The sequence below is a fragment of the Carcharhinus amblyrhynchos genome, chromosome 18 (genome assembly GCF_965287045.1).
Source record: "Carcharhinus amblyrhynchos chromosome 18, sCarAmb.v2.hapA, whole genome shotgun sequence".
Taxonomy (NCBI): domain Eukaryota; kingdom Metazoa; phylum Chordata; class Chondrichthyes; order Carcharhiniformes; family Carcharhinidae; genus Carcharhinus; species Carcharhinus amblyrhynchos.
In genome coordinates, this window is record NC_137341.1 from 43,591,975 (window position 1) to 43,613,217 (window position 21,243).

A 21,243-nucleotide genomic window follows, 5' to 3' on the forward strand; every position below is an offset into this window, starting at 1 on the left:
ACCCTTTCCCCATATCACCGACCCTAAACTCCTCAGGACCTCTATCCTCCCTGAACCATAGAATCCCTACAGGGCAGAAGAGGCCACGTGTGGTTAAAAGCCAAGTGAAAACAGAGCCTAGCATCATGGAGTAATTCTGGCTCAAGCTTGTCGAACGGGCCTGTGGCAGCCAGATTAAATTAAGATGACAGATGGAGCTGTTTGACTGAGATATTGGGACAGGCAGTGCTGAGTGTGTCCTAGCATTCAAGGGATGTGCATTTTTTTTTCCGTTTAACTTTTAATTATTTCATCACTGCTGGCAAGGCCAGCATTTTCTGGCCATTCCTAATGGCCTCCGACTAAGGCCACCTTGGAACAGAGGCAGTTAAGAGTGAACCACATTAATCCTAGAGTAGGATGCAGGTCAGACCAAGCATGGTGGCACAGTGGTTAGCATTGCTGCTTCACAGCGCCAGGGATCCAGGTTTGATTCACGGCTTGGGTGACTGTTTGGAATCTGCACATTCTCCCTGGATCTGTGTGGGTTTCCTCCAGGTGCTCCAGTTTCCTCCCACAGTCGGAAAGATGTGCCGGTTAGGTGCATTGGCCGTGCTAAATTCTCCCTCAGTGTACCTGAACAGAGTGTGGCGACTGGGGGATTTTCACATTAACTTCACTGCATTGTTAATGTAAGCCTACTGCCTTTTTCTAAAGGACATTAGCAACACAGATGAGATTTTTTTTGCAACAACTGATGATAATTTCACAGTTGATGGAGACTAACTTTCAATTCCAGATTTTATTCATTATAATTTAACTCGCAACATCTGCCGCAGTGGGATTTGAACCATATGTCCTCTGAGCATCGGCCTGGCGTCTCCACATTACTAACCCACTGACCTTATCACTGCGTCACCACAGTGGTAGGTAGGGAGATGCATAACCATAGGGGGTGAAGGGGAGGGTGGGGGGGGGATTGGGGACAGGATGAGGGGATGGAAGAATTGTGTGAATTCAGTGTTGGAACCATTTTGTGAGGGGACTATAATGACTTTAATCAGGCCATTCAGCAGCCTACCTTCGGGAGTGCCAGAGGAACTGACACTCCCAGTTGAATACAAGGAAACGATTCCCTGGTTAAGGAGTCAATTGATGGGCTAATCAAGGAGTCTTTTCCTTGTATTTAACCGGGAGTGTCAGTTCCTCTGGCACTCCTGAAGGTAGGCTGTTGACTGATAGCATTCTATGTACTGCTGTTGAAATTGTAATTAAAGGGATTCTAGTGAAGGGGCATCTGCCTCTGAAGACTTATTACAGGGGCAATGGTGGTTCACCAATCCCTCGCCAGTGATAAAGAAGGAAATTCCAGGAATTCTCACTGAATTTCAATGCCATGTTCTTTGTACCATTCATCACAAAGTCAACAATTTTACCACCCTGCCCACCATGGGCATTGGAGCGGGTGAGGGGCAGACAATGGGGAGGTCCATTGACCTCCATAAGACATAGGAGCAGAATTAGGGCACTCGGCCCATCGAGTCTGCTCCGCCATTCAATCATGGCTGATATTTTTCTCACCCCCATTCTCCTGCCTTTTCCCCGTAACCCCTGATCCCCTTATTAATCAAGAACCTATCTATCTCTGTGTTAAAGACACTCAATGACTTGGCTTCCACAGCCCTCTGCTGCAAAGAGTTCCACAGATTCATCACCCTCCTCATCTCTGTTTTAAAGGATCATCCCTTTAGCCTGAGGTTGTGCCCTCTAGTTCTAGTTTTTCCTACATGGAAACACCCTCTCCACGTCCACTCTATCCCCTCTACAGCCTCGCTGTATCCTCTAAGTTTCAATAAGATCCCCCCTCATCCTTCTAAATTCCAAAGAGTACAGACCTAGAGTTCTCAACTGTTCCTTATACGACAAGCTCTTCATTCCAGGAATTATTCTTGGGAACCCTCTCTGGACCCTTTCCAAGGCCAGCACATCCTTCCTTAGATATGGAGCCCAAAACTGCTCACAGTACTCCAAACAGGGCCTTATACAGCCTCACAAGTACATCCTGCTTAAAGGCACTCGGTGACCTGGCCTCCACAGGCTTCTGCGGCAAAGGGTTCCACAGATTCACCACTCTCTAGCTGAAGAAATTCCTCCTCGAGCAGTAATTTACAGTTTTGGGGTGAGCGAGGCTGTAAAATCCCATGGATGCCAAATTACAAACTGCACTGTAACAGAGCAAGGAGAACATGTGCATGCAGCGCGCATACAATAAAATAATATCTTTATATTAAACAGTGATGCCATCTACTGAACATTATAATCATTTCACCCCTTTCTTTCATAAAAGGCACAACTTAAACAGTTCTATAAACATCTTTCAAAAGGAGATGAAAATTACAAGTGGGTGGAGCGGGGGGGGAGGCAGTGGGATGGAAACAGCAGGAATTGATTAAAGATATGTCATTGTAGTCTTTTCCAAATCAAAGACAGGCCACAAATTCTCAGTAAACAAAATAAATCATAGAATGCCTACAGTGCAGATGGAGGCTATTCAGCCCATCTGCACTGATAACAATCCCACCTAGGCCATATCTCCATAACCTCACATGTACACCCTCCTAACTCCCCCTGACACTAAGGGGCAATTCAGCGTGGCCAGTCAACCTAACTCGCACATCTTTGGACTGTGGGAGGAAATTGGAGCACCCAGAGGAAACCCACGCAGACATGGGGGGAATGTGCAAACTCCAGAGACAGTGATCCAAACCGGGAATTGAACCCAGGTCCCTGGCGCTGTGACACAGCAGTGCTAACCACCGTGCCATCCTAAATGCACACTTTTTTTTAAAGGAAAGGGGCAATATTAATGCTTAAAAAGTTCTAAACCACTCTGACTGCTCTTAGCTAGATTAGAAAAGGTTCATTATAATGCGTGAAGAGGAGGTGGTGTTGTTCGTTTAAATCAAAAGTTAGTGGTTTTCAAGTGGCATTGCTCATAGGTGGTTTGAGGTCTGAAACATGAGGGCTTAGAAATTTTGTGGGTGTGTGGGAGGGTAAAGTACAGGCCCCACAGCTGAATGAGAAGGCCCGTGGAGGGCTCGATAAGCCTAAGGAAGACAAAGGAGAGGATCGGATGCTGGAGACTATGGGAGGCTGAGTTGGCATGGGGACAGGAGGCGGGGGGTCTGCGGGAGGCTAGGTTGGAGGGGATAGGAGACTGGGGGTCTGAGGGAGGCTAGATTGGGGAAGACAGGAGGCCGGGGATCTGTGGGAGAATAGGTTGGGGCGTAGGGGATAGGTGGCTTGGTAGTGACGGGTGGGGTGGGGAGGGGGTAGGGATACACCCGCGAGCTGCAGTGACCTCGCTTTTGAAAGGTGGAGTTTAATTATGTGGTGAGGGGACCTATGCAGGAAGAGGTCAATCCTGTTCGACTCACAGTTTAGACAACAGGTCAGATCTTGAGATTAAGTTTGTTTTTTTTGAAAAAAGATGTGATTGCTGCAGTTTCAAAGCTGCAGATATTTCTGACTCCTGCGTCAGGGCTGGAGTGGGGTGGGGAGGGGAGAGGGGGCTGAGGGTCGAGGACGGGGGTGTGGGGAGGGACATCCTTCTTGCACATTATTTGCTCCTTTGTATCAAATCTGCCAAAAATGGCCACAGTAAAGAAAAGTGCAGTCTCCTACCCTTATCAAGACACAGATAATGTAGATAAGAGTTTGCATTTTCAATTCAAAACAGTCCAGCCACATTGCGCGGGGGTGGGGAGAGGAAGTGGGGGCGGGGGGGGGGGGGGGGGGGGGTGCCTGGGCAGCAGCTCACACCCACTCTGTACAACTGTTAAGGATCCAGAGGTGAGTGTGAAAATAAGAGGGCAGTTCTCTCAAACCACACTGACTAAAAATAGCAAGTGGTTCAGACCAACTTTCTAACCAGACTTGCAACACAAGCTGCTCTCAAATCACCACTACGATTTGAATCCGCTGCTTTTAACCTGTCGATCCAATGATTACAAAGCAATCTTGTCACCAGCAATGCAAAATGCGGCATGGTGGCACAGTGGTCAGCACTGCTACCTCACAGTGCCAGGGTACAATTCCCGGCTTGGTCACTGTCTGCGTGGAGTTTGCACATTCTCCCCATGTCTGCGTGAGTTTCCTCTGGTTTCCTCCCACACTCTGAAAGACGTGCCGGTTAGGGTGCATTGGCTGTGCTAAATTCTCCTTCAGTGCATCCGGCCAGGCGCCGGAGTGTGGCGACTAAGGGATTTTCACAGTAATTTCACTGCAGTGTTAATGTAAGCCTACTTTTGACACTAATAAATAATCTATTAAAAAAATAAAGACGTGGGGCGGAATTTTCCCATCCCATCGGAATCGTAGCCAGTGAGACATGACCAGTTCAAAGGTCCGTTGACCTCGGGCGGAATTTCCCCAAGGTGAGCTTCATCGGAAAATACCCTCCAACGTACAGTGACTCTTATTGATTGGTAAGGGGATCAAAGGTTACGGGGAAAACGCAGGAGAACGGGGCTACGAAACCTACCAGCCATGATCAGATGGCAGAGCAGACTCAATGGGCCGAATGGCCGAATTCATTGAATCATAGAATCCAACAGTGCTGAAGGAGGACATTCGGCCCATCAGGTCTGCATCAACCACAACACTATATCTTATGGTCTTATCAACATGTATTTAAATAGCTGCCTTCAAAATCTCCCAGGGAGCTTCTCAGCAGTGCTGTGATGCTGAGAAATTTGACACACAAGCAAATATCTGGGCCAATGGCCAAAAGCTTGGTCAAAGAGGGACAGCGTTTGAGGAGCGTCTCAAGGGAGGAGGGCGAGGTGACGGGTTTAAGGAGGGAATTGCAGAGCTTTAGGGCGCTGACAGTTGCAAACAGGTCACCCATTGGCAGAACAATTAAAACTGGGGTTATTCAGGAGGTCAGAATTAAAGTACAGAAACCCTGGGAGAGTTCTGAGGTTGACAGGGTAGATTCAGAAAGAACGTTTCCAATGGTGGGGGAGTCCGGAACTAGGGGCCATAGTTTGAGGATAAGGGATAAGAGAAATTTCTTCACCCAGAGGATGATGAATGTGCGGAATTCACTACCACAGAATTTCAACAAGGAATTAGATGTAACTCTTGGGGATAAAGGGATCAAGGGATATGGGGGGGAAGGAAGGGGGATCTAATGAGTTAGATGATCAGCCATGATCAAAATGGTGGAGCAAGCTCAAAGGGCCGAATGGCCTACTCTTGCTTCTAGTTTCTGGCTGGAACTCTACCACCTCGCTACAGAATCGGCGCGGGTGAGGGTCCAACAATGGAAATCTCCGCTGACCTCGGGCAGGAATTTTCGCCCGAGCGAGGCCACAAAATTCCGCTATCTTTCAATTAAAGTTGGGGGACGGGGATAATGGAATAATTAGAAAACGTGGCTGGGAAGGTGGACAGTACAGTCACACCTCCTCGATCGCATTGGTTTAAATAAAAATCACTTCAACCTGAATAGACCGTCTCTTTGGTTTCCAGCAATGAAATGACACAAGAAATGTAGAAAACCCCATTCATTCCCTCGGATGTGCCTGACAGTCTTATCAGAAATCTTGCAAGAAACACATGCAGTGGGATACTAACAGCAGAATTCAACAATACAATTTTAATGCGCCTACGTTACACGATCGTTCTGTGCAGTATTGTTAAAGATTTTTTTAATAAACCCAGCCTGGTGTGCTGCTTAAAGCGGAGGATCGCATGGAAATAAATTGTGCTGGTCTTGGTAACCCAGTGCTGCTATTAATCTGACAGTTCAACAGAGCAGCTTTCTTACATTCTCGCATTTAAATGACAAAATGAAGCATTCACACCATGTGCATCTACAGCTGAAAGTTCATTCTTAATCGTGACATCCTATTTATCGATGCTATAGAACCATTACATTATTCCATAGCTGGTAACTGTCAAATGAAGGAGACAGCAATAGCCAAAAAATGTAACCAGACAGGCATTTAATCTCAATACTATTTCTGATTGTGATCCGACTCACACACCACCCCTCTCTATCACCCATTCTCATTTCTTACCCTCGACTTTTCCACAGGGTCAGTGAAGTGCCGCGACATTTAATTTTGGGAAAACCTGATGCAATCCGCCAAAATCCCGCAACATCGACCTCCTGCCCCCCCTCCTCCTCGGTGCGAGGAAACACAGTGAAACCACACCCGAATTAGTCACAGTGATTTTGTCAGTGCTTTGTCACTTGCTTCCAGGAAACAGGAGCAGAGAATCTCCCCACACAGCTGCCAAATCGACTGTTATCACCCTTCTGCTGACTCAGATTTCAGATTAAAGAGTTGCAGCGTGAAGCAAAGTTGCACCAGCTCCTACTCACTGCTTTGGCATGATTGTCATACTACCTTTTAGCTCTTTAAGATTTCAGATTGAGCCGTTTCCTACTCTTCCCCCTCTCAAAACAAAAAGCACAATTGATTTTTTTCTGGGAACACAGTTTCACCAGAAATTTCTGCTGCTTCCAAGTCCCGAAAGATATTGGACTAGAATTTGCATTCACAATGGATTGGGCTTAGTATCTGCTTAGTTAGGCTTCACCCCTGAGCTGTGCGGTGGCACAGTGGTTAGCACTGCTGCCGCATAGCGCCAGGGAGCCAGGTTCGATTCCTGGCCTGAGTCACTGTCTGTGCAGAGTCTGCACGTTCTCCCCATGTCTGTGCGAGTTCCCTTTGGGTGGTCCAGTTTCCTCCCACAGTCCGAAAGACATGTTGATTTGCTGGATTGGCCAATGCTAAATTCTCCCTCAGTGTACCGTAAAGTTCATTTATTAGTGTCCAAGTAGGCTTACATTAACACTGCAATGAAGTTACTGTGAAAATCCCCCAGTCGCCACACTCTGGCGCCTGTTCAGGTACACCGAGGGAGAATTTAGCACTGCCAATGCGCATCTTTCAGACGTGGGAAGAAACCGGAGCACCCGAAGGAAAACCATTACATGAAGAGAACGCGCAAACTCCACACAGACAGCGAACCAAGCCGAGAATCGATATTTTTGCAGGCAGAGTGTGTATGGGGGCGCCTCAGAACGGGTCTAACAGTTGGATCTGAAACACTCTCAGTTTCAAGTCCACCCAGCACTTAGAATCGAAATGGTAAAATGGTGCCCTTACTGTCCAAAGATGTGTAGGGAAGGGGTAATAGAGAGGTAAATATGTGGGGTTAAGGCAGGGGGTAGGCCTGAGTAAGGCACTCTGTCAGAGGCTCAGTGCAGACTCGATGGGCCGAATGGCCTCCTTCTGCATTGTAGAGATTCTCTGATTCTGCGTGTCGTGTTTCAACATACATCAGCTTCATTCAGCTCTCAGATCGATTCTGATGGTAAAAGCTTGCACTCAGCCTGCGGATTCGTGCGCTGCCGCCTCATTGAGCATTCGGGTCAAATGATCCCCTGGACATTCCCCTCCCCGCCCCTTAAAGGGGGTCCCGACTGCACATGCCAAATCAGGAAAGAGAAATAAGGCTTCCTGCTTTCGGCTTCCAAATTTATCATTTGAATACATTAGTGCATGATAAAAAGCAGAAACATCCTCAAAGTTTCAATTTTTTTTAACACTGCACCATTAAGCAATCCATTTTCAAGATTTAACTGTACCAAGTTATTATTTTTGTCCTGCTGTTTACACTGAGATAGCTTCTTGTACAAACACAGTTCAGGCAAATCAATCTTTTCTAACTCTCAGGAGCACATTTAACAGCGCAGTTTAACATTCATGATTTGAACTGGAGTAAACCACTTCCTGCTGCTTCTGTTCAACAAAGGTGGTCCCAGATTTTATTTAATGAACTCACAATAATGATCGCAGTGATTAGTGAATTTAGCCCAGCGTGGCAGCGAACCCCAGTTCAATCTGATTAACAGAATCCCTACAGGGCAAAAGGAGGCCATTCGGTCCATTGAGCCTGCACTGACTCTCTAAAAGAGCATCTTACCCAAGCCCACCCACCCTGTCCAATCCCTGTAACCCCACACATTTACCATGGCCAATCCACCTAATCAGCACATCTTTGGACACTAAGGGACAATATAGCTTGGCCAATCCACCTAACAGCACATCTTTGGACACTAAGGGACAACTTAGCTTGGTCAATCCAGCTAACCTGCACATCTTTGGACTGTAAGGGACAATTTAGCTTGGCCAATCAGCTAACCTGCACATCTTTTGGTACGAAGGGGCAATTTTGCATGGCCAATCCAGCTAATTTGCACATCTTTGCACACTAAAAGACAATTTAGCATGGCCAATCCAGCTAACTTTCATATCTTTGGATATGAAGGGACAATCTAGCATGGCTAATTTACCTAACCTGCACAGCTTTGGACACAAAGAAACAATCTAGTATGGCCAATCCACCTAACCTGCATACCTTTGGACTGTGGGAGGAAACCAGAATGCCTGAAGGAAACCCACACAGACACAGGGAGAATGTGCAAACTCCACACAGTCATCCAAGGCTGGAATTGAACCCGGGTCCCTGGCACTATGAGGCAGCAGTGCTAACCACTGTGTTACTGTGCAGCCCCAATGATGGAAAAGATCAGCATGGTGGGTGACAGATTTGTAACTTCCCATTACTGTAGCACTCTATAAGATGCTGCAATTTATTCCATAGATACTGTGTGGGTCACTTAGTCAACATTAGTATCATTGAAAGTTGCATACATAGAAAGTCTTTCAGGACGTTCCAAAGTCCTTCACCGCCAATTAAGTACTTTTGAATTGTAATCATTGCTGTAATGTGGGAAAAATGGTCAGTAATTTGCCCACAGCAAACACCAACAAGCAGCAGCGTGACAATGGCCAGATCATTTGTTTTGGTGATTTTGCCAGAGAGTTAGATAGTGTCCAGATAAAGTCACTATATTCCCAGATGATCATAGACCATGATCGCTGATGATTTAACCTGATGATCACCACACCTCAGGCGAAGTTGAGGCCTTCATGAATAACCTCAGCTAGTGCGGGAATTGAACCCACACTGTTGACGTGACTCTTGCATCACTAACCAACCATCCAGCCAACTGAACTAACCTGACCTCCCCCTCCCTCAACATTGTCCTGGACATTGTGGAGGACAATGACTCTCTTGCTCTTCTTCAAAGTAGTGCCATAGAATCTTCAATATTCACCTGAGAGGGCAGGTTGCAATGAAGTTACTGTGAAAATCCCCTAGTCGCCACACTCCGGCACCTGTCCGGGTACATGAGGGAGAATTTAGCACGGCCAATGCACCTAACCAGCATGTCTTTCAGACTGTGGGAGGGAACCGCAGCACCCAGAGGAAACCCATGTAGACACAGGGAGAACATGCAGTCTCCACACAGACAGTGACCCAAGCTGAGAATTGAACCCAGGTGTAGCAACTAGAGGATTTTCACAGTAACTTCATTGCAGCGTCAATGTAAGCTTGCCTGTGACACTAATAAATAAACGAAAAGAAAAGGCCAAGCAAAGTGGCACTGGAAAATGCTTCATCATAATATCCACAGCATCACCAAACCAGCCGTCTGCAACCACTGTGACGGTGCCAAGCAAATCTTGGCTTTGATCAGTGAGGAGATTCCAGATTTCCTGGGGAATATGATCAGGGGTGTGATCACCTACACTGAGCATGCCAAGCATAAGACAACCATTGCCTTGGATGTGGTGTACGCTCTGAAATGCCAGGGCCCCACTGTCTATGGATTCAGTGGGCAATAACCTCAACACTGTCCACCAAACACAAAACAAGTCAATCACAAAAAGCTAGCATGCAACTTCATCCAAGCAGATGACACCTGATAACGTAGCACTTCCCAGGAGTCTCAGCACATGGATGACACAGTGGTTAGCACTGCTACCTCACAGTGCTAGTGACCCGGGTTCAATTCCCGACTTGGATCATTGTCTGTGCGAAGTCTGCACGTTCTCTCCGTGTCTACGTGGGTTTCCTCCGGCTGCTCCGATTTCCTCCCACAATCAGAAAGATGTGCTGATTAGGTATATTGGCCATGCTGCATTCTCCCTCAGTATACCTGAACAGGCGCCGGAATGTGGTGATGAGGAGACTTTCACAGTAACTTTGTTGCAGCGTAAACGTAAGCCTACTTGTGACACTCATAAATAAACTTGTGACAGTGATAAATAGCAAGAAATCATGATCCTTGCTTTACAGAATATTCTGTCCTGTTTCATTATTAAATAACTGGAAAATTCACTGAATGAAGGCGAATGGCTGAAATTATTTTTGTCAGTGTCAGCTTACAACCTCATTTGTAGCAATTTCTGTTTCTAAAAAGACTTTCTCATTGCTGCTTTCAAGTGCTCTGACTATTCCATTATAAGCTTTGATGACAAGTCCTTTGAAGCAGTTAAGCATAATCTGTGCAGCTATCAAATGTCATACACAGTAACTGAAATTTGGGTTATGAAATGATGAAACCAAAATGATCTGGCTTTAGTTGTCAGAGTTTGAGATACAATAAAACCAAATTGGATTGTTACCTCATGCTGAATATGCCTCAAGGGTTAGTTTTAAACAGTCTCATTACTGCCACTCTGCACTCCAACCCGAATATTATCTTTTTAACCTGCTAGTCACTGCATGGCCACAGTTTTACTTCCACATAGAGTCATCACTTCATCCCTCAACATTTACCCAAAATATTTCCCCAATCTGAATTGCCCAAAAGAGGGTTTTCAACGTTTATTTATTGGTGCTGCAAGTAGGCTTATAGGCTTACATTAACACCACAATGAAGTTACTGTGAAAATCCCCTAGCTGCCACACTCTGGCACCTGTTCAGGTCACATTGAGGGAGAATTTAACATGGACAATCCATCTAGCCAGCACATCTTTCAGGCTGCGGAAGGAGACCGGAGCACCCGGAGGAAACCCACACAGACACGGGAACAGTGTGCAGGCTCAGCACAAACATTGACCCAAGCCGGGAATCAAACCCAGGTCCCTGGCGCTATGAGATAGCAGCCACTGTGCCATCATGGGGGAAGTCCCATTCCCTGTTTGTCATTGTGCGTTCTTCTCTCTATCGCAAACATACCAATCATATGACAAAGATTCATGAAATAATAACATGGCTTCTTTATTTGAACACTATCCAGACATAGGTAACTGGGAGGCTAAATATACATGACTCTGACCTACTGCTGTGTTCCACCTACAGAGTCACAGGATGAGACATCACATCAACATTGGCACGGTAATACAGTGGCATAGTGGTTAGCACTGCTGTCTCACAGCACCAGGGACCTGAGCCCGGTTCCTGGCTTGGGTGACTCTCTGAACGTCTGCATGTTCTCCCTGTGTCTGCATGGGTTTCCTCTGGGTGCTCCAGTTTCCTCTCACAATCTGAAAGATGTGCTGGTTAGGTCGATTGGCCATGCTAAATTCTCCCTCAGTGTACCCGATCAGGTGCTGGAGTGTGGCTACAAGGGGATTTTCACAGTAACTTCATTGCAGTGAAGTAAGCCTACTTGTGACACTAATAAACTAAAAAAAAGGCCGAGCAAAGTGGCACTGGAAAATACTTCATCATAATATCCACAGCATCACCAAACCCGCAGTCTGTGACCACAGCTCACCATGATGGTGCCAAGCAAATCTTGGCTTTGATCAGTGAAGAGACTCACGGGTTTTCCTGGGGAATGTGATCAGTGATGCGGTCACCTACACCGAGCATGCCAAGCATAAGACAGCCCCTGCCTTGGATGTGGTGTATGCTCTGAAATGCCAGAGTCCCGCTCTTTATGGATTCAGTGGGTAATAACCTCGTGCTGTCCACCAAACACAAAACAAGATCACAAAATGCTAGCATAACTTCAAAAGGTAACAGGGAAGGCAAATAGAGTGTTAGCCTTTGTTTCAAAGGGAATGGAGTATAAAAATAAAACTATACAAGGTACTAGTTAGACCATACTACGAATATTGTGGACAATTTCCTTGTGAACAAGGAAAGATACATCAGCATTGGAGACAGTCCAGAGAAGGCTGATCGCAGCTATAGAGGGGATTTTCTTATGAGGAGAGGTTGAGTAGTTTGGGCCTGTATTCATTGGAGTTTAGAAGAATGAGAGCCTTCTTCTGCACTGTAGGGATTCTATGATTCTAAGTAGAGTTGAGGATTATGATATCAGATCAGTCACGATCTGATTTGAATGATGGAGCAGATTTGATGGGCCGAATAGCCTACATCTTCTCCTACGTCTTATGGTGACCTTCTCAAGTGTAACTAGGGACGGGCAATAAATGCTAGCCATGCCAAACTGCCCCAACAACCTGGAAATGAATAAGAATCCATAGTAAATTGATGGCAATTTGGCTTTTGTAGCAGAGAATGTTCGACTGTGATGCGAGATTTTATATCAGCAATTATATGATTGGCTCAAAATCCGTTCAGGCGGCTGGAATAAGATATGAGCATCGGAGTGCAGAATGTTTCTTGTTGTCTTTTAAATGCTGACGAGAGCAGACTGGGAAATGATTGCTTGCACTTAGTAGCTGAACTCTCATTCACCCACAGTCATTTAATTGGCTGCCTTGTGTTTACAGGTTGGAAAGAAAGTCCAGTCCAGTGAGGACAATCAAGCTTTTATTTGTTGAAAAATCTTGCGCTGAATTGCCTGCATAGTTTTCGGGGAACCCATCTTTTGTCAATTAATTGTGGGGAGGGGACAAAGCTGTGTACAGTTTTGGTCACCCTATTATAGAAAGGATATTATTAAACTAGAAAGAGTGCAGAAAAGATTTACTGGGATGCCACCGGGACTTGATGGTTTGAGTTATAAGGAGAGGCTTTTATAGACTGGGACTTTTTCTCTGGAGCGTAGGAGGCTCAGGGGTGATCTTATAGAGGTCTGTAAAATAATGAGGGGCATAGATCAGCTAGATAGTCAATATCTTTTCCCAAAGGTAGGGGAGTCTAAAACTAGAGGGCATTGGTTTAAGATGAGAGGGGAGAGATACAAAAGTGTCCAGAGGGGCAATTTTTTCACACAGAGGGTGGTGAGTGTCTGGTACAAGCTGCCAGAGGTAGTAGTAGAGGGGGGTACAAATCTGTCTTTTAAAAAGCATTTAGGCAGTTACATGGGTGAGATGGGTATAGAGGGATATGGGCCCAATGCAGGCAATTGGGGGTAGCTTAGTGGTTAAAAGTAAGGGTGGTATGGACAAGTTGGGCCAAAGGGCCAGTTTCCATGCTGTAAACTCTATAAGTGAAGTGGGGCAGTTTCGGCAGACTCCCTGCGAGAGGCTTGTGTCTGTGAACATAGGAACATATGAAATAGGGGCACAAGTAGGCATTTAGTTCCTTTACCTTGCTACGCCATTCAATAATATCATAGTTGTGTTGAGTTTCACGTTCCTATTGACCCCCAATAACCTTTAATTCTCTTGCCTAACTAGAATCTATCTCTGCCTTAAAAATATTCAGAGACCTTGCTTCTGAAGCAGAGAATTCCAATGTCACACAACCCCCCGAGATAAAGAATCTCCTCATATCTATGCTACAGGGGCAATCGCTAATTTTAAAATCCTGCCCCCGACTCTCGGCTAGAATTTTCTCTCTGTTCACACTGGCAGGATTCTCCAGTCCCACTGCAGTGAATAATGATTTGGCTGAGTGCCAAATTCTCCAACCTCACTTTCAACGCTGGTGGGGCATGAATGGTCAGGAAATTCCAGCTCTAGACTCACCAACAAGAGAAAATATCCTTTTCACATCTGCCTTGTCAATGAAGTCCAGGGTCTGATTCACCTCAATCAAGCCACCCCTCAATCTTCCAAACTGCAATGGAAACAAGCCCGGAATGTCCACATTATCATCATAAGACAATTCACTCATTCCAGGTATCAATCTAGTACACCTTCTCTGAGCCGCCCCCAATGCATTTACATCCTTTCTTAAATAAGGAGACCAAAACTGCACACAGGGACTGAGAGGTTTAAGAGCAATCCATTTCCAGATTGCGAGGAGCGGCAAAGATCTGCTTGTCATAAGGCACACGAGGGCAGCTTAAGTATAACTCCCTTCCTAAACTCCCCATCTTTGCATGGCACCTCCCCAACTCCTCGAGATCATGGAACCACCAACCAGAATCCCATCCAGACCCTATCTCCCATAACCCCATGTATTCACCCTAGCTCGTACCCTTGACACTAAGGGGGCAACGTAGCATAGCCAATCCACTTAACCCGCACATCTTTGGACTGTGGGAGGAAACTGGAGCACCTGGAGGAAACCCACACAAACATGGGGAGAATGTACAGACTCCACACAGACAATGACCCAAGTTGGGAATTGAATCAGGGTGCCTGGCACTATGAGGCAGCTGTGCTAACCACTGTGCCACCGTGCCGCCCATGGGTTAAACATCAGTGCTAATAGTCCTCCCTGATTCATTTATAGAGGTGCTAGTTAAATGCTGGTTGAACTTTGCAAACTGCCATTAAACCTCACCAAAATAATCTCAAAATCAGGACTCTCGCCTACAACAGAGCAAACAATCTTGTAAATATCACACGAATATTGAAATGTCACAGCCCCATCTGCCAACATATTTTGGAAGCGAACAGCCGCAGTATTTATTGAACCAAACTTTCTCAAATAAAAGTTGCCATCTCAAGTTCTGCTGGATTTTGGCAAGCAACTCTATGGTGGATTGATATCAGTGGCGCCTGGTAAGTTAACTGGCAGAACAGACAGCCTGTGCAAATGATTTTCACTGAAAGAAGTAGGATCAGACTGAGGCCGGTATACATTGAACGGAGAAATCATTCCACAAAACTGCAGGAGGACTAGTAGGGTAAATGCATGGGGTTATGGGGATAGGGCCTGGGTGGGATTGTGGATGGTGCAGACTTGATGGGCCGAATGGCCTCCTTCTGCACTGCAGTGTCAGTGTAAGCCTACTTGTGACACTAATAAATAAACTTAACTTAAAACTGAGCTCCAGATGGGAGAATTGCGCCCCTTGTTCCTCACAGTCAAAAAGCAGTCAAGTTCTCTGAAGAGCTGAATAACTCAGAGTTTAAGCTTATCAATACTATCCTCATTTCAAAAGACACTAAAACCATATACACTATTTGAATCTGATGCATTAAGTTCAATAATCCCCAATTGGCACAGCAATCACACCTCGTAGCCCAGAGATGTGCAGGTTAGATGGATTGGCAATACTAAATTGGCCGTTAAGTATCAAGGGGACTAGATAGGGTAAATACGTGGGGTTATGGGGAAAGGGCCTGGATGGGATTATGGTCAGCGCAGACTCAATGGGCCAAATGGCCTCCTTCTGCACTGTAGAAATTTTACCAGCATGTCCGCCTGAGGTTCGTGCGATCCCACCCGAGGCCAACAGGGAATGCCACTTTCTGAGCCTCGCCCGCCCCCGGAATCAGGGCGGGTGTCCCAGTAAAATTCCGGCCTGTGACTCTAAAACCACATTTCAGACAGAACGACCCACAGTAACTGATTTTAAAGCAATTAGAGAGATTATTTAGACGGTGGGACTATACAAAAAGAGTGGACACTCCCTGTCAGCCAGGTACCAGCTTGGGGCATTGTGTACCATCCCTCATTCTAGATCTCCGATCACAATTCAAACAATAAGCATGCCATGAATGGTTGGTGGTGGAGTGAGAGGCAACTTTTTGTCTGACACATTCTAGATAAAGCAATTCATTACTCTGACATTGCTCAGTACATTGACAATAAAACACATTCACCAGACCGGCCACTGTTTAACCCTCTCTCTTTTCTCCCTGTTCACTGCTCATCACATACTGTATTTTTGTTGTCTTTGTGCATCGCTGCCTCCGACCATTTTCCACTCTGCTTCTTTTAACCGTAAATCTCACGCGGAACGGATCTGGGAGGGACCGAGGAGGTAGACTGCAGCCTTACGGAACGCTAGCGTCAACTCTGGAAGGAAAGGGGATCAATACAGTTAAAAGCAACTGGTAGATATTTAACCCACAAGCGCATATTTATTTCCAAAAGGGGTCATCAAGCTAAACGAGCTATTAGGAAAAGGAATCGATTCGCGGACACACACAACCAGCTAAATTAACCTGCAAAGTAAATTCTATTGATTAACTGAGCTGGGTAACAGAAAATTGATTTGTTCGCCAACATTTGCTGGGAGAAATCTGTTTGCAGAAGCTAAATTGTCAGTTATTTACAAATAGGTGGATGTCACACTGAACTGGAGTAATTCATTTGACCAATTCATGGTGTCACGATTTCACTGGGCAGCCCAAGCAGATAAATAATCAACTTATAGGGCTCGGTGGCACAGTGGTTAGCACTGCTGCCTCACAGCGCCAGGGACTCGGGTTCAATTCCCAGCTCGGGTCACTGTCTGTGCGGAGTCTGGATGTTCTCCCTGTGTCTGCATGTGTTTTCTCCGTGCGCTCTGGTTTCCTCCCACAGTCCAAAGATGTGCGGGTTAGGTGAATTAGGCCATATTAAATTGCCCCTTAATGTCAGGGGGACTAGCTAGGGTAAATGCATAGGGTTATGGGGATAGGGACTGGGTGGGATTGTGGTCGGTACAGACTTGATGGGCCAGATGGCCTCCTTCTGCACTGTAGGGTTTGATCTTATTTGTCTGGCAGCTCTCTGTTTTAACAGATGTGTTAATCCACTTAAAGAGAATCATTTTTGAATTTGAATAGAAGCCCGGGAATGTGAAACTAAAATGGAAAACATTTGAATGCCAATGTCCACAACATACATTTTGAAACTCCAAAATGGGTTCAGCTTTGCTGATAGCAAAGAAAAAGGCTGGACTGCAAATAATTACGTCATCACGTTTCATTTTTCCGTTGTGGGTGAGACCAGAACTAAGATTCCTAAATATAACATAGTCACAATGGCACAGTGGTTAGCACTGCTGCCTTACAGCGCCAGGGTTTTGGGATCGAATCCAGCCTTAGGTGACTGTCTGTGTGGGGCTTGCACGTTCTCCCTGTGCCTGCACGTGTTTCCTCCGGGTGCTCCGGTTTCCTCCCACAGTCCAAAGATATGCGGGTTAGGTGGATCGACCATGATCAATGCGTGGGGTTTATGGGGACAGGGCGGGGCTGTGGGCCAAGGTAGAATGCTTTTTTCGGAGAGTTGGTTTGATGGGCCGAACGTCCTGTATGGATTCTGTGGAAGAAATCCAAAGGACAATTCAGAACAAATAGAGTATGGAGCTTGCTGCACAGGGAATGTTTGAGGTGAATAGCGCAGATTGAAGGACGAAAGAATAAGCGGGGACATTGATGGACTTGGATGTGAAAGGGTTAAGGGAGGCTTTTGCGGAGCATGGCCTTTTTCTGTGCTGTAATCACTCTAATGATTATTTCATTTCCAGCATGTGGCTTTTTTTTATATATAATTGCAGTCCTCCGGAACGTATTAACTTAAATCTCATTGTAGACAAAAGTGATGCAATTTTTGGGCATTGTGTTCTATCTAATCATTCAAACCATTGTTTATGAAGATCAGTCAACCCTTAAGGCTGCTAATCAGATCTCTCATCTGACCTTCAGTTGTTGACTTCTGAAGTAAATCATCACTTAGTGTAGAGAGATACTAATCACTGCCGTCTCTGAATATTCATTCAGTTTTAACAAAGTGTGCTGTTGGTTTTCTTGTGCCAATTGCTGCCATAGAATTATAGAATCCCATAGTGCAGAAAGAGGCCATTCGGCCCATTGAGTCTGCACCGACCACAATCCCACCCAGATCCTATCCCCATAACTCCATGCATTTACCCTAGCTAGTCCCTCACTAGGAGTTGGGGCGTCTTGTTGAAGTTGTACAAGACATTGGTAAGGCCACGCTTGGCATACTGTGCACAGTTCCGGTCACCCTGTTATAAAAAGGATATTATTAAAATAGAAAGAGTGCAGAAAAGATTTAATAGGATGCTATCGGGATTTGATGGTTTGCATTATAAGGAGAGGCTGAATAGACTGGGGCTTTTTTTTTCTCTGGAGCGTAGGAGGCTGAGGGCTGACCTTATGGAGGTCTATAAAATAATGAGGGGCATAGATAAGGTAGATAGTCAACATCTTTTCCCAAAGATAGGGTAGTCTAAAACTAGAGGGCATAGGCTTAAGATGAGAGAGGAGAGACACAAAAGGGTCCAGAAGGGCAATTTTTTCACACAGAGGGTGGTGAGTGTTTGAAACAAGCTGCCAGAGGTAGTAGTAGAGATGGGTACAATTTTGCCTTTTAAAAAGCGTTTAAACGGTAACATGGGCAAGATAAGTATAGAGGGATGTGGGCCAAACGAGGGCAATTGGGACCAGCTTAGGGGTTAAAAAAAGGGGCGGCATGGACAAGTTGGGCCAAAGGGCTAGTTTCCATGCTGTAAACCTCTACGACTCCAGTCCCCTTGATAATAAGGGGCAATTTAACATGACCGATCCACCTAACCAGCACATCTTTGGACTGTGAGGGGAAACTGGGCCACCCAAAAGAAACCCACACAGACACGGGGAGAATGTACAAACTCCACACAGACGGTGTCTCAAGCCGGAAATCGATCGGGGTCCCTGGCGCTGTGAGGCAGCAGCGCTAACCTCTGTGCCACCTCACTGAGTCCAAGCCAGTCATTGTACCTGGGAATATTTGCAGTAACTGCTCTCTTGCTCCGGTGAAGTGCTTCACTCCCTTCTGCTCTTCAGTTTGGAAGTTCCAGTGACAGTTTCCTTTCAAACTAACCAATCAGCCTGAGGGGAGGCTTGTCAGTGAGGTCACAATCAGGTTATAAAGCGAGGCATTGTGGGACATGGTGACGCAAAGTTAACTCTGATCTGAAGCCATCTGGTGACAGCATCTTCCGGCTAAGGGCCAGGTTCAACACAATTAGAAGTGTTAAAGGGACAGGGTAAATGTGACAGGACGTTGTTTCACTCGGAGCGGAGTCCAGAATGCAGGATAAGCGGTCAGGAGTCACATGAGGAGAAAGTTCAGAGAAGAATTATAGAATCCCAATATTGCAGGAGAAGGCAGTTTGTCCCATTGAGTTTGCACTGACTCTGACACAGTATCGTACCCAGGCCCCATTCCCCCTCAAGATCTTAACCCCGCTAATTCCCCTAACTTACACATCTTGGGAGATCCAGCCCATGGGGCCTGCACCATCAACAATCCCAACCAAGTCCTATCCCATATATATATATCCCTAATCCCCTGATCAAAGCATGACATTTGATCATGGCCAGACAACCTGAAGATGCGTGGATTGGCCATGATAAATTGTACTGCTGGCACTACCAGGGTGCCAAGCTGTTATACCCACTGCGCCTGTCCTGCCCCCGACCTCCCTGTGGGCCTCAATGACCTCTGGTCCCACTAACCAGGCCATCACATCAGGATTTGATTTGATTTATTATTGTCACATGTATTAGCATACAGTGAAAAGTATTTTTTCTTGCACGCTTTACAGACAAAGCATACCGTCCATAGAGAAGGAAAGGAGAGAATGCAGAATGTAGTGTTACAGTTATAGCTAGGGTGTAGAGAAAGATAAACTTAATGCGAGGTAGGTCCATTCAGAACTCTGATGACAGCAGGGAAGAAGCTGTTCTTGAGTCAGGTGGTACGTGACCTCAGACTTTTGTATCTCCTTCCCGAAAGAAGAAGGTGGAAGAGAGAATGTATGAGGTATTGAGGGGTCCTTAATTATGCTGGCTGCTTTTCTGAGTCAGTGGGAAGTGTAGACAGAGTCAATGGATGGGAGGCTGGTTTGAGTGATGGATTGGGCTACATCTTTTCTAGTTTCTTGCAGTCTTGGGCAGAACAGGATCCAGACCAAGCTGTGATACAAGCAGAAAGAATGCTTTCTATGGTGCGTCTGTAAAGATTGATGAGAGTTGTAGCTGACATGCCAAATTTCCTTAGTCTCCTGAGAAAGTAGAGGTGTTGGCGGGCTTTGTTAACTATAGTGTCGACATGGAGGGGACCAGGACAGGTTGGTGGTGATCTGGACACCTAAAAACTTGAAGGTCCCAATTGCTGGGGACTGTAGGTGATCCCCGCTGGTGTGAACCTCCATCGTTGAGGTCAGAAACACAAGTCAGCCCAGACAGTTGCGTCCTGGGCTCATTAAAGAGATGCAAATGAAGTTATAAATATTTAAATCAGCCTCACACTGGGGAACGGCGCGCGCCTGAACATGACATCAATAATGGCCTTGGAGATCCGCCTCTGGCCAGATGCCAATTGCGCTTTCCATTTTTGGCCTCCTCCTTAAATCTCCTGGTCCACTGTGCTGGTCGGCTGGCACAGTACGCTGGGAAAAATCGTGCCCCTTGTCTTTCCAAGCCAATAGATAATTTTAAAAATCATGACATTGACATGTTGCTGACTCACTCCCAGTCCATTTTGCACTGTTTGCAATTTCACCCCAAGTCCGATACTGCATGCACTGCAGTTTCGTTAAGTTGTCAAGGGCTACAATAATATGTCGGTGAGAAATCAAATGCCCCCGGGATGCAGGGCAGGAGGCGAATCCTTTATCGATCCAAAATTAAAATCAGGAAAATGCTAACATTGCAGTTCAGCAACACAGTCCGCCCAGAATTCACTTCCCCAGAATTATTCCTGCTGCGATGGTATAATGGGGAAAAAAGTGTCACATTAGGTCGTTCTTTGTGCATTGTTCCTGATCTTTAGCAAGCTAGCTGTAATAAATAATGGGGCATCAAGCTTAAGGTCTGATGAACGGAGCCAGAGTGCCACGCTGTTGAATATTAATTCTGATGACGGAGAAGAGATTGGATGGAACTTGAACACCTTTCGCAGCAGCTTTTCATAGATACATAGAATCCTTACAGTTCAGGAGGGAGCCATTCGGCCCATCAAATCTGCACCAACATTCGGACAGAGCATCTTACCCAGGCCCTATCCCCGTAACATATTAACCCTGCGAATTCTCCTAACCTATACATCTGGGGAGACCAAGGGGCAATTCAGCATGGCCAATCAATCCGCACATCTTTGGACTATGGGAGGAAACTGGAGTGCCCAGAGGAAACCCATGCAGACATGGGGAGAATGTGTAAACTCTGCACAGTCACCCAAGGCTGTAATCAAACCTGAATCCCTGGCGCTGGGAGGCAGCAGTACTGACCACTGTGCCACTTCTCCCAACCGATTGTACACCATTTCAATTAGCAACAGTTTGGACGAGACTC

General features: G+C 46.0%; 1 protein-coding gene across 3 annotated transcripts in view; it reads right to left on the bottom strand.

Annotated features, from left to right (window-relative positions):
• LOC145355077 (neuronal-specific septin-3-like) overlaps window positions 1–21,243 on the bottom strand; it is a 392,555-nt gene that overhangs the window by 248,879 nt on the left and 122,433 nt on the right. Inside the window, exon 1 of one of the 3 annotated variants that reach the window (XM_080206917.1) lies at window positions 6,066–6,145. The exons of 1 other annotated variant lie outside the window; for it this stretch is intronic. The gene's annotated coding sequence lies outside the window, so the exon portion shown is untranslated. Of the gene's footprint in view, window positions 1–6,065; window positions 6,146–21,243 lie in introns of those variants that run through there. One more of the 3 variants, XM_080206919.1, reaches the window with a different exon arrangement.